The following is a 6,102-nucleotide window of genomic DNA, read 5'->3' on the forward strand; positions in this document are numbered from 1 at the left end:
TATATATATATATATATATATATATATATATTGTGCTTAATATTGAAATTGAATCTGTGGAAAACGTGAGTTTTACAACTATTTATACGTATTTTAATATCTTGTTGAAATTTTTGATAACAGTCGTAATTTCGAAAGATATAAGAATGAAAGGATATAGCTAATATATCTATTAACTTATTTGCCATTTTTAATTTGTGATATTTCATTTACTATTTATTCAATAAAATCAATAGTTTTATATGTATACTCTAATTTATTTATTTATTACTTTTTTTAACATTCAACTGAAAATACACAATTAGTTGATGTATTTTCTCAAATTGTGTATGTTAAGCCATGATGAACTGTATATCTAATAATTTTAACTCGTCCAATTATCTTTTATTATTTTATATAAGGAAAGGATAAAAAAATGTTATTATTATATATAGAAACGTGTCTAATTATTTATATTGTGTCTAGATATATGTAATAGTAAATATTTTTCTTCAAATTTATTCAATTCATAGATACAATGAATAAATATTCAGATCTTAATTGACAATATTCAATATGTGTACTATAAAAGTATATATTTCTTACTATTGCAGCCAATTAGGCAAACTCTCAAATCCTCAGGTCCACCTGTGAAATAACATTTAACAAAGGTATAAATATTTTTAAAAAAGTACGTTAATATTTTTTTAATTACCTTGTACAAGTACGACAAAGCTAATAATAACTATCAACGCTAACGTAATAAAATTCATGTTGGTATGATTTGATGAAAAAATTTAGGGATAGCTGTGCTTTTATATTAAGAAGACATATAAAAATATTATTAAAGGTAATATATCCACACGAGGAAGAGAGACGACGAATATAAATGGGTAATTAAAGAATCGTGTTTCATTTAAAGTACAGTTTATTATTTGACTATTAATTATTATTGTTGGAAGTATATTTCTGATATTAAATATAATTCAAACTATTCATTATTTTAAATACAAAGAATTATTATTTGGTATATGAATTTTCTATAATATCTTATCTTAAATTAATAAAGATGAAAGAGAAGTTTAATCCATTATGACAGGCGAAAAATAAAATAAAAAATTTTAAAGCATACACACCAATAAAGTTGAAAATTAAATTTAATACGATTTTCATACTATTAAAATATTATTTTATCAACTTAGTTCAATATTTATTATTTAATTTAGTTTTACATTTAAAATTATCATTCTTTTTAAATGTAAATAATGTATAAAAATTTGTTAGTGTAGGCTCAAAAGTGTTCAAAAAAATTTTTTTGTTGATCTTTTTTGTGTAGTCTATAACTTAATTCAATATCTCGCCAGAATCAATTATTACCATATTCGTAATATTATTCCTTATTATATTATTATATTTCTTGTTAATGTTGCGATAATTTTTCAAAAATATATAATTTTAATATATTGTTTAAAATTCCTAATTGAATTATGTATTCAATTCGGTTATACAACGCACACATTCGATCATTTAAACTTACATTTAAATGTATAAACAATTTCATTATGTATAAGTAATTATTATATAATGATAATGTTTACAGTCAATGTAATAGTTTTATATTTTTCTTTAACTAATTGGGAAATATCCTGAATTTACTTTATTAAATCAATATATCATATTTTATATGCATTATTTATTAAATTAAAAATTAAATAATATATAGATTTTAAACAATGATTATTGATTTACAAGTTATGCATACAAAATGAATAAAAAAATATGCACACATATTATAATTATCAAAAAGTTTTTTTAAAGTTGCTTTTATTTATTAATGATTGTATTACATTGTTCTGAATTTGACATGTAATATGCTATTTTTAATATAATATAATATGCTATTATTATTTAACTTTTATTAGTATGCTATTTTCTCAATTTTATTTTAATATTTTTGTATTTGAATCCTGCTGACGGTGTTAACTTTTAATGTTTGTTTCTTTTGTATATATGACAATATATTAAGTTTAACGACTTTCTATAAAATTATTACAAACTCAAAATAAAGTAATTAGAAACAAGTCTTAATTATTCTAAAAAGGTAGACTATTATATTAATAAAATCTACATTTAATATATATGTGTGCTTATATATACTCTAATTAATTAATTATTGTAGATTTTTTTAAATTCAATATATGCTTGTTAAATGTAGCAGCCCGATTCACGAAATTTAATAAAAATGTAAAATTTAATAAATGTAAAAGTTGAATAAAAATGTAATATTTTCTTGAATTTATAGGCATTTACATTATCAGTTAAATGCAAAATTATAGATATTATATAAGGAACGATATATTTTTAAATAATATTTTATTATATGTTTTAAAAGGCCCTTAACTATGTCAGTAAAAAATTTAATCAGTAAGCTTATAAATACGTTTATAAATATATAATTATTTAATATTTATTACGTATTTTAAAGTAAAATTACTTATATTGCAATTATGAATGTAATTAATTTTAAGATAAACATTTTTATATTATTTTATAATTTTGTTTTAAGAAATTTAAGATTGTATCTTAATAATTTTCAGAAGATACTTGCTTAAAGTAATAAAGGCATAAACATTTAAAATGGTTATATATTCATATGGAAAAATTTTAAATATTTTTTTGTTTATGTTCTTAAACAAATTATTATATAAATTGTATATTACTTATGATAATATGAATAAAAGATCTACACAATATAATGGAAAAGAAATAGATAAATGACGTGGAATAATACTATTAGATTTCACTTAATACATATTCGTTGCTATAATGGCATAGTAAGTAATGAGCATAGTAAGTACTTTGTTTAAATTACAAAAAGTGATTTGAATTATTAACAATTGTATTTTTGATATAGATAATTGTAGCTTAATGTATGGATATAATTTATTCAGTATAATCCATATTTGAATGGAAGATTTACTTCACCATGCTAACAAAACAAACAAAAAAAATTATAAATCTATAGATTAATTTATGATTAAATGCGTCTTATCGTTAGAATTAATATTTATTTTTAAATTGAATTCAAATTTTTTCTGTTTTGTTTTTTGAAAATAAACATCAATTTAAATATAAATAATATGATCTAATTATTTACATCGGTATACTAAAATGTTGAAAAGCTTATTTATACAGACAGTATTTTTTGGTTATAAGCTAATTAATAGAATTAAATTATTTTATTTCTTCTACTAACCTTGGAATAATTCGTAAAAATTATAGTTTTAATCTTCTAATATAGTCATTTATATAATTATTTAAATTTTATAAAATTCAAGTGTTTTCAACCATTATTTACTTTGTATTTCATTATCAATAATATGAGATAATTTAATTATTTAAAAAACTTGCTTTGTTTCAATTGCTTGCAATTCTTGAAAATTAATTTTATTAAATGAATTTGGAATATTTATCATAGATATATTGAATGGATAGAAGAATTACAATTTCTTTAAATTATTGATTTTATTTTTATTTTTATGACAAATTCATTAAAACAGAAAGTTTATTCTTATATTAAAATAATTAGATGACTTTTTTTACATAATTACGATTATACGATATGATCATTAAATCAGCCCTTTCTTTGTTCATGTAATTATATTTTAACTATAAATAATTATAAATACGATTTCATAAAATGATAATTTAAAATAAGTCGAGCAGAAGCTTGTTAAATTTTTATTAAAAATTTGGCTGAAAATATAATCATACATATTTTACAAAGGCAATAAAAATAATTATTATAGAAATTATATTTTATAACGTAATTTCTTAACTATCAGTTCTTACTCTTCTTACTCTCCCTCTTATCTGAATTTAATATAGGCAAATAGAAGATTTAATTCCCAATGATAAGTAGAAAGAACAAAAAATGTTGAGCTTATTTATACGGAAAACAAAGATTAAAAATAAATCCAACGCCGTTTCTTGTATGAATAACATTTTTTTCTAGCTTAATTCAATATTTATATTTCTAATTTAACAAAAATTTATATTACAAGTATATTTCAGTTTTTTAAATGAAATATTTAAATGTATTTTAATTATTTAAATGGATATGGTAGAATATAACTTATCATCACTAAATAATTAAAAGTTTCTTTTAATAATCAGTCTTACTTTATTTATTTTTATTTATTTATTGATTTTAAATTATAAAATGAATTTAAATCTATTAAGGATAATTTCATCTCACATTAATAATTCGAGTTATATAAAGATTAATAAAGGAATTTTGTGGCTAAATCGTTATATAATAATAAATAATTAATTTATTTCCTTTTTAGCATTTTGGAAACGTCATTACATGTTTTACATCTTAGTACTGATATTGCAGGAATTCTAGAATAGAAACAGATCGTTACAGTTTTTAATAACATTAATATTATTTATACAAATATAGATATTGTATATAATTTAAATGATTTAAACTATTATATATATATATATATATATATATATATCATATACCATTAAGCATTGTCAAATAAGAATATGTACTGATGCTATGATCATAACAAGTATTGCAATTATTTATTTATATTATTTTATGTTGTTAATACACTAGGTGTAATAATAGTATAATAGTATTTTAACTTTTAGCTTTAAGATAAAGTTATGAATGTAAATGCAATTCCATAAAAAAATGGTGATATAGTAATAGAGTTCATGATCACAAATCAAGTTTGGATTATTGAAGATCGTAATTTTTATATAATATTTAATATATTTTTATATAGATCATGCATATTATTATGGTCTTACCTTAATTTTTTTTTATAGTTATATAAAAGGTTTAATGCATAATAATTAATAAATAGTGTAAAAGAGCTCCTATATATTTAAAAACATATGCAACTCAAATTAATATTTATTTTTTCAATTATTTAAATATTTTAACTACAATAACATTTTATTAATTCAACTAAACCTTCTAGAATATAAAAATAATATAAAATTACTTGAAATTGTACACGTACTACACACTGTTCAATTATCCATTAAAGCAATTAAAATTTCAATCTAAAACCACTAATTCACGTCTGAAAAATATATATATTTATTCGATTTGGAATGGTTGAATTATATTAGAAATAGTACAAAATAATTACGCATTGTATGTTGAATATATAAAGAATAGTTCCTTAGTCAATAAATCCTGGAAATTTAATTTCTCCGTATCTGTAGTTGCAGTAATGCACACATACTACCTTTCGTTGTGGAGGATATCCTGAAATATAAAATAATGTAAATTATTAAAAAAAAAAAATATATATATATATATATATATATATTGTATCTACACGTACAAGTTTTTTTTTAGTAATATTTCAGAACTTTTTTACTGATAGGAAACGACCATATTTATGATAACTGAACATTGATTAAAGTTTAAAAAGCGTTAAAGTTTTGCCTACTTAGACAGCAATAATATTATATAATATTAAATTAAATTATACGAAGTGTTAAACGAAATTTTACAAAATATAAACATTAATATAATTATAATGTAAATATTTTTATTACTTTTACAACGTAGCAAGCAAATTTTAAGGTCCTGGTATTGACCTAAAGAAAAAGTAATTCATAATAAAGTTTGTAAATGCTTTCTTTTAAAATGATTTTTACGTAAATATTTAATTAACTACCGTAAGTGAGCAATACAAATAATGTTATTACTAACACAGGTAATATTAAAATATTCATTCTGATATTTTTACAAGAATTTGAAAGAATTAACATAATTATATTCACTTATTTTATTGAGTTTTTTCAAGTTCGTAGTAGTCTTTATATAATCGTATTGAAATAAAATGAAGAGGTTGAAACATATTGACACGAATTAGTTCTAAAACCTATCAATAATTATTTAATATTCTTATTTTTCAAATACTATTTTAAAGTTATATTATTGTACGACTATTTCTTATTTGCTTTATACAAATGTGCGATTATTTGTGCTCTAATTTATCCATTCAAGTTAACTATTTATATGCGTATATACACATCTAATGTTATTTTTTGCGAGATATTATTTAATGACTTTACAAGTTTTCTTCT

General features: G+C 19.6%; 1 long non-coding RNA gene across 3 annotated transcripts; it reads right to left on the bottom strand.

Moving 5' to 3' along the window:
* Positions 1-585: 585 nt before the first annotated feature.
* On the bottom strand, positions 586-5,720 carry LOC105362176 (uncharacterized). 3 transcript variants are annotated; one of them, XR_912874.1, is made up of 4 exons: positions 5,691-5,720; positions 5,569-5,610; positions 5,154-5,272; positions 586-627 (listed from the first exon to the last, which is right to left on the bottom strand). It is a non-coding gene; the product is annotated as an uncharacterized LOC105362176 (long non-coding RNA). The 3 variants fall into 3 exon arrangements; XR_912873.1 differs by lacking the exon at positions 586-627 and adding an exon at positions 4,284-4,383; XR_912872.1 differs by lacking the exon at positions 586-627 and adding an exon at positions 5,004-5,084.
* Between the last annotated feature and the right edge of the window lie 382 nt (positions 5,721-6,102).

The sequence above is a fragment of the Ceratosolen solmsi genome, unplaced genomic scaffold, assembly GCF_000503995.2.
Source record: "Ceratosolen solmsi marchali unplaced genomic scaffold, CerSol_1.0 scaffold35, whole genome shotgun sequence".
Taxonomy (NCBI): Eukaryota; Metazoa; Arthropoda; class Insecta; order Hymenoptera; family Agaonidae; genus Ceratosolen; species Ceratosolen solmsi.